Consider the following 10,974-nt stretch of genomic DNA (forward strand, 5'->3'; position numbering starts at 1 on the left):
TGTAAAAGGGTTCAGTCATCATGGTAAGAATATGGGGGTTGCTCAAAAATTTTAAACTATCAAAGATTAAGCCATCTACTTCTGGGTCTGTATCCAAAAGTATTGGAAATAGGGTTTTCTTGGGACATTCACACATCCACATTCATAGCAGCATTATCTGTAATAGTCAGGGATGGGTGCAACTCAAATGTCCATCAACTGACAAACTAAATGTTGCATCTGCATACAATGGATCTTCCCAAGGATATGAATTCCAGCCCATGAAACATCATGGAGGGACACTGAGGACGACGTGCTGAGTGAAACAGCACTCCTGTCCTGAGTCAGACAGGAAAGGAAAAATGTAATAGGATCCCATTTATCTACAGCATGCAAATTCGTAAACGCAAAGAAAAATGGTGGCTGCCAGGGGCCAGGAGGAGTTGGGGATGGGGGTTGTTTCCTGACCAGGAGCTCTACGGGGGTGATACTGGCTGAACAATGAGAGTGTACTTACTTCTTACTGACCAGTACACTTAAAAATGGTGAAGATGTTAAATTCTATGTATTTCACAGTAGAATAAATGCTTCCTACCAATATGTAGAGTCTCATTCTCACAACTGTGGATGAACACAAGCCAACCACGCTGGACGGTGCTGCTAGGCAACTTTCTCCCAATCATGTTTAAAGCTGTCGACAGAGGTTCAGGGCCTTTGTCCCATCCACACTCCAAATTAATTGCCAATGCATTGGCATGTGCCTGTGCAGCTACAATGGCATTCTGATGACTGGAAGGTTCCTCAGCTGTTTCATTTTTGGCAGCTGAATAAAGAATGACATAACGTGGATGAATATTTTATAAAGGAGACGTGGCAGCTGCGGAACATGAATAGCTGCTTGACTTTTACTGTAGCAAGCACTGTAATGTCAGGCTCCGTCACCTTGTTTTAGCTGACAGGTTCGGAGCTGATGAGATGAATGGGTCTCTCGATCCAGCAGAAAGGTGAGAGTTTTTATTACAATCGGAAGTCATCCAATAAGGTGAGTTAGAAATTAAAAGATAAGATTAAGAGGTAATTAAGAGAAGCCTGCGCTGACTCAGTCCTTAAAGAGGGTAGTGGGTCAGATTCCATTGCCTTCCTTGGAATTGTATGTTACAGGTTCCTGATGGAGGAAACCTCTCATTCATTGCTTAGAGCAGATATCAGTCGAATTGTTTGTAGAATTGTGTTTGGAGTTACTTCTTTAAGTGGTTTCAAATTTTCCTGATTCACTACCAGAAGAAAGACATGGGAGTCCCAGGAGTTTATTCAGATATATCATTGGTGCATATTTTATTTCATCACAATTGGGAAATGAGTTGACAGTATATGCAATGGATGTTGCAGCCAAGATTCATCCATTCTCTCTGGTGTTCTTCACTTGGTGAATCCTTTGGAAGGTAGCCAGTTCACAGAACAGCCACACAGCATTACCAGGGAGCTAGTTAGAAGTGCACACTCTTGGCCCTCCCCAGACCTCCTGGGCTGGAAGTTACATTTGAGTGAGCTCCTCAGGTGGGTTGAGTGCATCTGACATTTTGACTAGCACCATGCTAGATCAGTGGCCCTCAAATTTCTGTCTCTTGCTAATCACTTTCATGATCTCTCAAATAATTATATGCTGTTATTTAGTTGATGTTCTTTTCACTGAATCCTCCTATTTTAAAATAGAAATATGTGTTTTGAAAAACCAAATTGAAATATCAGTTGCTGTATGGAGAATGTAACGGCACAAAGAATTACAATAAAAGAAAACAATAGTATTAAATTGCTGGAGGCTGTTTGGCATGGTGGCAAAGATTAAATGTGTCAATAAATGTCAAGTATTCAGACGATGTCTGGCATAAAAATAAAGTGCAGTGTAAGTTTTAACTAATATATTACTATTAAAATTAAATGGTTATTACTAACCCTTCTCTTTTGGATCAAGAGAGAGATTAGTTGACATTAGAAAAGAGTTAAAATTAACATCTCAGTGAAATTAAAAGTGAATTTTGAAAGCGGTCAAATTTATCATTAATTGATTTAACTTTATATAATTCTATGTACATGTCCCACCTATACTCATCTCAGGGCCACCAGTGGTATATCTACTTGGCACTTTGAAAAGACACTTGTTTGGATCTTGAAAGACATGTCAGTAAAACAGAACAATACTCAAGGACACATCTGTCGCAAATGTATCAAGTTTAATTAAGTTGCTCGAATATTCCACAATTAATATAATCAATTTCCCATTGTCAAGTATTTAGAGTGCTTGTCTTGTTTGTCTGATTTGGGCTATTGTGAATGATGCTATGATGAACCAATTTTCCTTTCCCCCCACAGAGATAAACATAATATTCAATGTTGATGAGATTATAAAGAACCAGACACCTTCAAATTCTTCATGGCAGGGATTGAGCATTATAATATTTGTAGAAAGAGACCTGTTAACATGTTTCTAAAATGAAACTTTACATACTCTTTGATCTAGAAATTTCATTTCTAAGAGTTTATTTTCAATGATAGAATTGTTTGTGTGAACATATTTTAAAGATTTAATATTATATTATATATGGTAGCGAACAATAAGAAAAATAAAAGCCTAACAATGGGGGGTTGGTTAAATGGCTAATAAATATATTGAGACCACACAATCACTCATAATCCTATTACAAAATAATTCTAAACTCATGGGAAACTAATTATGGAGCTGGGCACAGTGGCACACATCTTTAATCCCAGCTACTCCAGAGGATGAGGCTGGAGGATCACAAGTTCAAGGCCAACCTGGCCAATTTAGCAAGACCCTGTCTCAAAATAAAAAGCTCAGAGGCAGAGAACCTGTGTATCCTGGGTGAGGCCCTGAGTTTGATCCTCATACTGCAGAAACAAAAATAACAAAATAAAAACCTATTTATGAAACATTGTTAAACAAAAATGTTATTGATTAGACATTCTATATAGCATTCACAACTGCCCTTCCCTTGCTAGGATCTAGCACCTAAGAACCACGGGTGCTTTCCACTGCTTCTCTGGCTTCAGAGCTAGCTCTGCTGATGAATTTTTGCTATTTGGAGTACTAATATTCTCATCACACAGAAGAATGGCTGAAGACCTAATTAGTCTTTGAAGGAGACACATATCCTGCTTCAATTAAATTACACAGCTCTGCAAAAAACAATTACTTATTTTTTAATAGGCACAGTAATATGTCTGAAATGGTATTAATTGAAGTAGAAAGTTAAAGCTAGAGACAAAGGTAGAACTCCATGTGTTGTCTCATGATCGATGATTAAGCTACTGAATGTGCTTGTATGAGTTGAAGATCTCATCAACCATCTCCAACACTGCATGAATAATTGAGACACACAAATAAATGCAAGGAGAGAAGATTTATTATCACGATTCTCAGTCTTCATAAAGTTAAAACTTTGTACGGTGCCTTGCTTTGCAACACCTTGAGGAAGGTCATAGTGACAGAGAGAGTGCTCTATGCTCAGCAACGCATTTCAGATCTGAGTGTCTAGTCATCACAGAGACGTTCACACACAACAGATTGGTGAGGGGCTCCAGCTTGAGCAGGTCCTGGTTCTGCTTCATGGCGGCTCTGTGACCTGGAGTCAGTTGTCAACCTGGCTGAGTGAGCTCTGTATCCGTTGATTTTGAGGTAGAGATGGCATAGTTTTGGCCTCCTAAGGCTGTTAGGATGCTTTAATAATGGAATGCAATTAAAGCATTTAGGACATAATCATTTCCCAGTAAATGTTAGCAATTATCAGTTTCTTATGACTATTAATAGTTGCTTGAGGGGAACATATAGTCAAGACCCCGTCCACATGCTCCGCAGATCTCGGGGCTGCTCAGCCAGCACATTAGGTCATGCTGATTTCTATGTTTATGCCTCTAGTCCCTCTACAGTTCCTATTTTGTATTTAAGGGACTTTGAAGAGTATGATCTTCTAATCTCTGCTCTAAGCAAACTCTTACTTTCTGAAATCAGCAGAAGGGCTATGCATTACTAAATAAATACAACCCAATAGTACACATAATTTTAGAACATAAGTAGTAGCTAATTTTCTTAAAATCATATGTGGGTGCTTAGCCAAATTGAATAAAACTGGAGCATTTGCAATTTTAAAATAGTATATAGGTTACTCTTTTCAATTCTATTGACAAATCTCACAACATTATGGCTGGTCAATCATCTGATTATTTGTTTATAAAGAGACCAATGCTAAATACATCTCTCAGCAACAATTTTGCCCCAGGGTATGGCTTATGAGACTCTTCTAGGTTAAAGTTGAGTTCCCTAATCAGTTTATAAACTATATTGAGGGTTGAACCATTCATTGACATTTTGATAAATCAATGTTACTAGGTTATTCATTTTCCCCAAGGGCTAGATAGTTATTAGCTTCTTTGAAACTCCATCAAAGCTGCATCATGAGTGATGTATTTTAAATTAAAAATGGAAATAAATGAAAAATTTTAAGACTGTTTTTTTTTTCTCCTTCTCCTTCTCCTCCTTCTTCTTATTCTTCTGCTTCGAATCAGGAATTGGACGCAGGGGCACTTAACCACTGAGCTGTATCTTCAGCCCTTTTTATTTTTTATTTAGAGACAGGGTTTCTCTAAGTTGCTTAGGGCCTCACTAAGTTGCTGTGGCTGACTTTGAACTTGTGATCCTCCTGTCTCAGCCTCCCAAGCTGCTGGGATTTCAGGTGTGCACCACCCCACCTGGCTAAAACCATGTTTTGAGAGACTGGCTTGGCATGGGCAAGGGCAAAATCATTGAGTCCTGTTCCCAAACCAGTGTTTCTGAATCTTGGCTCTGATACCACTGTGGGGCATTCTGTGAATGGCAGGATATCCAGCAGCAGCCCTGCCTTCTACCCTCTGGATGCCAACAACACCTCCTCCCTGTTTGTGACAACCAACATGTCTACATTCCAGAAGTCCCCCATGGAGACCAATGGAGACGAAAACGTCATCCCAGTTACTAATTTAACAACAATTTTGATAATGTTTGAATAAAAAGAAACTCTGCTGGTTCATATAACTTGACGCAGTGCTGGAGAAAAGCCAAGCTTTGTACATAGGACTCTTTCTATTTTATTCTTAAACTCTTCATCCTTTTTCTCTGTCTTTTCATTCCTGCTTTGCCCTAAGAGGGGATGTATGTGTGTGTATATATATATATATATATATATATATATATATATATATATATATATATATATATATATATAAAATTTCCTCTGCGTTAAAAAGTTAAAAATAATAGCATAGTTTATTCAGTAAAATATGTCCCTTGCTGAGAAATAGGTGGATAAAATTTATTGATTTGCAATAAAAGTCATACATTTATAAAGTGCCCGGCATTTGAGAAAATGGTTATAAAAATCTAAATCCCAGCAGCAATACAATGAACAAGTAATAAGGTTTGAGTCGTGTGATAAAAGAAGTGAAATGTGTTGCCAGAATGTGTATGAAGCAGCCCCTGAAAAGCTGGAGACTGACCAGGAAGTTGCAGTGGGAACAGCCTATGCTCTGATGGCTGCGGGTGACACAGGTGCAGGGACCATGCTCCCTCTGCTTCCCACCTGCCTCTCTCTCAGGACCCACACTCTGAGGCTCTCGTACTTAATGCTTCCTGTCTCCACTATGCCGTACTTCACAGAATATGCCACAGAGCACGGTACTTTCTGCTCAGTGTCGGAAACCCAGAAAAACAATAAATGTTTATAGAAGGCGGTAAAATTTTAGGGCTCCATTCACATCAAACGTTAAACACATGGAGTCTTACTGGCCTGTCTCTAGCTCTGTGCTGTCAGAGTTGCCCTGGGCAGGAGAGACTTCGACATTGGCTCTTCCCGCAAGGGAGCCAACTGGAGGTGAATGAAGGATTTCCTCTCTCTCTCTTTGAAGACCAGCAGCCCCATTGTCTGAAGTTGTTTGCTGCCAAAAGAGCTCCATGAGTTGAAATATTCAAAGCCACTTCCTAATTTGTTCTTGCTTTAGAAATTCTATTCTGGGCCTCCAGACGTTCCCAAGTCTTCCAGCAAGCTCCAGAGCTCTCCTGAATTCCAGATTTTGATACTCCCTGCCTTCCGGGGCGGGGGAGGGGGGTACCCATAATCATTAGGCACCTTTCTTAAGCTTAGCATGTCCAGGATGGAAACAAACCCTAACCCTTTTTTTCAGCTTTCCCACTTGCTGGTGAATACTGGCTCAGTTGCTCAAGGGGAAACCCATAGAAAATCAGGCTTCATCCTGCTCCGTTCCTCTACAGGCCCCTCTCCAGAATGTCAGTGCCACCACCTCTACTTCCAAACCGTGGTGGGTACCCACGCTCTTCTCGGCATCCTTCCTGTTGCTGCCATCACGTCCCTTGTGCACACTGGCCTGCCTGCTACCAGCCTGGCCGTCCACAGCCCATTATCTCTACAGCACAGAGCAGTCAGTCAGAAAAAAACAAAAGGAGATCAAAGCTGGATGAGACCAGTCCTCTGCTTCAAAGAATTCCATTTCCCTCAAAAGAAAAACTCAATCTTTGCCATCGTCTGACAGGGCCTATGTAATCAGGTCCTTGTTTACCCTTCAAAATCCATCTCCTAACATTCTCTTCTCATCCAATCTACCTTGGCTCACAGTTCTTTTTGCTTTTGTTCATATTTGATGATTTGAAGTCATCCCAGGGCCTTGGCTATTTCCCTCGATTCTGCCTGGTATGATCCTCCCTAGGACAAGAACCTCATTAGCCTTCCCACCAATCATGTTCTCTTAGATGGTCTCTTCAGAGAAGCCTTCCATCACACTCCTTTACAAGGTGGTCCCACGTATCCTCCTTGTTTCTGTCTATTGTATTATATCTACTACTTGCTCATTTTATTTAGATAGCTATTTCAACATGGCTGAATCTGGGTGTCAACCAGAGCCACTGAGACTGTTTTTCATCTGAGCACTGGCTCAGATGGGTCCCTCCTTAGGCTGTTCATGCTGGTCCCTAAACAGTACTCTTGCCTCTCCTGGGGGGGTCTAGGTTCCATCATTCCAGGTTCAAGAAAGTGAGGAACAAAATACTTCTTTTTTTTTTTTTTACACATGCCTAGCTTATGCCTAGAGGTAGACAGGTCTATACAACAGAAAGAAAACAGAAAGCAAATTCTTCCAACTTCAGTGAAACTGATTCTTACTCTGTGTAACTTTCTAGGAACATCAGTTGTGTCACAGATGAAACTAATTTATCCTGATAACGAAGGACAGGCAACATGGGTCATTTACCTTAAGACACATGAACATATATGCTCTCACACAGATTCTGTAGGGATCCAACTTGATATTAACTACAGCCATCTTGCCTACAGCATGCATTCAAACCCTACAGAAAAACAAAGTCATTAATATAGTCAGCTGAGTATTGTATATATCAGTCACTGATTCCCAAATTTTTTTTTAAAAGGTGGGGTCTCCAGGCTGGATTCTTTTTAAAAAAATTTTTTTTCAATAACTTTATTTATTTATTTACTTATTTGTTTGTTTATTTTATGTGGTGCTGAGGATCGAACCCAGGGCCTTGCACATTCGGGTTAAGTACTCTACCACTGAGCCATAACACCAGCCCCCAAAATACTTCTTAATAACACTTTTGAAGGTCTTGAAATGCCCTCCAACTGGTTGATTTATGTCAAGGTTTAATCATTGAACAATCACCTTGGCTGGCTTCAACACTCAGCCCTCAGCTTTGGAGCTGGATGTTTTGCATCTGTGGCTGGAGGTGGAGGCGAGGAGCTTGTCTGGAAGAAGGAAAGGGCTACTGAAGAAGAAGCACTCAGTGCCCATGGCAGCAAGAGACCCTGGAGTCAGGAAATCTGACATTTCTCGTAGCCAGGGCTCCTAGAAGACCTTTACAGATCCTAAACTCCAGAAAGATTGTGCAATTTAAAACGAAAATCAAATGTATATGAATCGCGAAGTTGAACATTTTGTTTCTAGAATGTCTGGCTGTGATTCCTCAGAAGCGCTCCTGCTTCTTTTTGGGGCTGTTTTTGAAGCCTGCAGCTGAAGAATATGCTGCTTTGTGAGACCCCTGACATGGAAAGGGTCTTGCCCAAGCTCACATGATGAGCTAGTAGAACCCGGCACAGGCCAAGGTGCGTGCCTTGCCATTCTGCACTGCTCCTCGCTCAAGCTGCCAGGCATTTCTGGATGGTCATCTGGGTTATGATTAAAGCCACCAGATCCACAGTCATCTCCTCAGAGAGCTGGTTTCAATCAAATGAAGTCAGACTTGAGCAGGGTGGCGGGCCGGACAGCCAGAGGCCCTTCCTACTCTCCTCTGAGCAATTGGCCCATGGTGGTGGCTTTCTAGAGGTCACTCTCTGGCTAGGGAAAACCCTGAAAGACAAATTTCCCAGCTTAATGAAGCTAACTATGCTTCACCTCCAAAGGACACATGGGTGAGGAGATGGAGGAAATTTCAGAGAAGGCAGAGAAGCTATATAGGAGGGGTAAGAGAGGAAATCCTCCTTGAGGGGTATCTGAATAGGGGGTGAGAAAGAACATTCTACTCACCTGGAAGGAATGTATTTCCCCAGTCTAGCTTAGGGTCAAGGGAAGCCTCTTTCCAGGGTCTCTCCCAAAGAAGAGAGAGCAGCAGAGGGCTTGGTTACTGTTTCTATAATCTGGGTTTCTCAACCTCAACACCAATAGCACTGGGAACCAATGATTCTCTGTTGGGAATGAGTGGGGAGAGAGGTGGCTTGTCCTGTATATTATAAGGTGCTCACAAGCATCTCTGGAATCTGTGCAGTAGATGCCAGAATCACTTTCCACCCTAGGATGGCAACCAAAAGTGTCTTCAGATTTTTCCAAATGTTCTCTTGGGGTGGAGGAGCCAGAACCCTCCCACCAGTTGAGAATCACGGTTCTAATTCTATTGATAATATTCATCATAGCTGAAATACTCAGAAAGCTCTCAACATTTTCTTCTAAACCAAAAAACAAGAGGCTGGAAAAAAAAATCACCTCTTTTCCTGTGTGTACAAGGACATGGGGGAGAAGTGGAGGAAACTGGCTTCATTTGGAAGTTTAAATCTCACAAAGCAAACAACTCAATTTAGCAGCAAAAAAAAAAAAAAAGAAAAAGAAAAAGAAAAATGTTTGAATATTTCCAACCTCCACCAATTACACTATTATAATGTAATTGACCTTCTATTAACTTCCCAGGGTGATAATAACTAGGAGGTATATTTAGTTTGTTGTGGAAAAATCTCAAAAGGCATACTTAACCACTGTAGTCAATCCAAATGACTGTATCATTCTTAGTGCAAAAGAGAAAAGTAGAAGTTTTCTTACTATTTAATGCCCATGCTGTCAAATTTTCTCCATTTGGAAAATGGCAGTAGTATTTGCAGACAAAACCCAACTGTCCCTTGATTGGGAGGTAGAGATGAAGATGGTGGTCTTCCCTGTGAATAAAATGAGTGAGCCAGAACTGCACATATAAACCCAGGCAATTCTCAAAAGCATCATGTACAACAGAAGGCAAATGGCAAGAGGGTACTTTACAGATATGCTCCTATGTAAATCCTCAGCCACAAAACAAAATTGGATATTCTATGTAGGTATGTACTTATGTTGTAAAAGTAGAAAACGATGCAGGGAATGTTATGTACAAAAAATAAAATTATCTCGTTTCTGGAGACAGAGAAGGGCAAGTTACACAAGAATGGAGCTTTTATGTATCTGTAAGTCTTGTTGAGAGAGAGGAGAATGCTATTTACAATGGGTATTATTTATTTTCCATTTATTCAAATGTTATTACAAAATAGTAAGACTGCATCCTGAAGAGTGGCATCATCAATCAATCAACTATTACTTTTACTTCCATGAATCCAGCAAGTCTCAGAGACCAGGACAGCACTGTGATGACTTGGGTGGTTTGGTAAAGCTGGTGAACAAGGCAACTGGTCACCTTGCTAACTTGGAAACTGAGTTCAGAACAGCTTAGGTAAGGGTATCAGAAGTGAAAGAGTCTGAGGAGGAAGGAGACAAGATAAGACTCCTCATCCTTTGTGGCTGGACAAAACCAATGTGCCCACACTGCTGTGGCACAGACCCAGAATGCTCCCCAAAGGCCCATGTGTTAAAGTCATAGTCTTCAGCTTGGTGCTACTGGGAGGTGATGGAAACTTTAAAAGGTGAGACATGTAGGAGGTCTTAGGTCATTTTGGTGTTCCCTTGAATAAGCACACAAGACTCCTTTCTTCCTCCCTCTCTTCTTGCTTCCTGGCCACCACCATGCTCACACCAGCCATGATGTGCAGGCTCACCACAAGTCCAAATGGAATCAACTGACCATGGACTGAAACTTCCAACCCAAAGTGTGAACCCAGATATACCTTTCCTGTTTTTGAAGTTTATTATCCCAACCATTTTGTACAGTAACACACAGCTGCCTAACACACACTCCAATTTGTTTAATAAAAAAAATATTGAAATGAAGGAATGGAATGAATATTGTGTTTGTTTACATGTGCCACTCACATTTCCTTACATAATCCTTTAAAATTCTTTGAGCTATATGCTTTTATTCCTTTTTTTTTCCAAAATGGAGAAACTTTACCAAAAGGAAATTACCGACTTTTTCCAAGAATGTAGAAAGTTTGCCCAATTGCAAACTCATAGTCTACCCGCCAGCATTTCATGGATCTGTCCAACAGGAGACAGGAAGCTTCTGCATCAGAGAAGAAGGACAGCTACCACCCAGACTAACAGCAGCAGCCAGTGCACCTGGTGCCCCATCTTTAAGTCTTGTCTTCTTGCCTGGCTGGCTGGAGAACAATGGTATGCAATAAAGGTCCATTGGGTAGTTTCTAACTTTGGTGATAATGCCCAAATGTCATTAGCAGACATTCAGCAATGTTATCAATGTTGAGTCTGATATTGTTTGTCTTTTTAAGGAAA

This window comes from Marmota monax, unplaced genomic scaffold, assembly GCF_021218885.2.
Source record: "Marmota monax isolate L192 unplaced genomic scaffold, Marmota_monax_Labrador192_F-V1.1 WCK01_AAM20220418_F8-fsc00014, whole genome shotgun sequence".
Lineage (NCBI taxonomy): Eukaryota > Metazoa > Chordata > Mammalia > Rodentia > Sciuridae > Marmota > Marmota monax.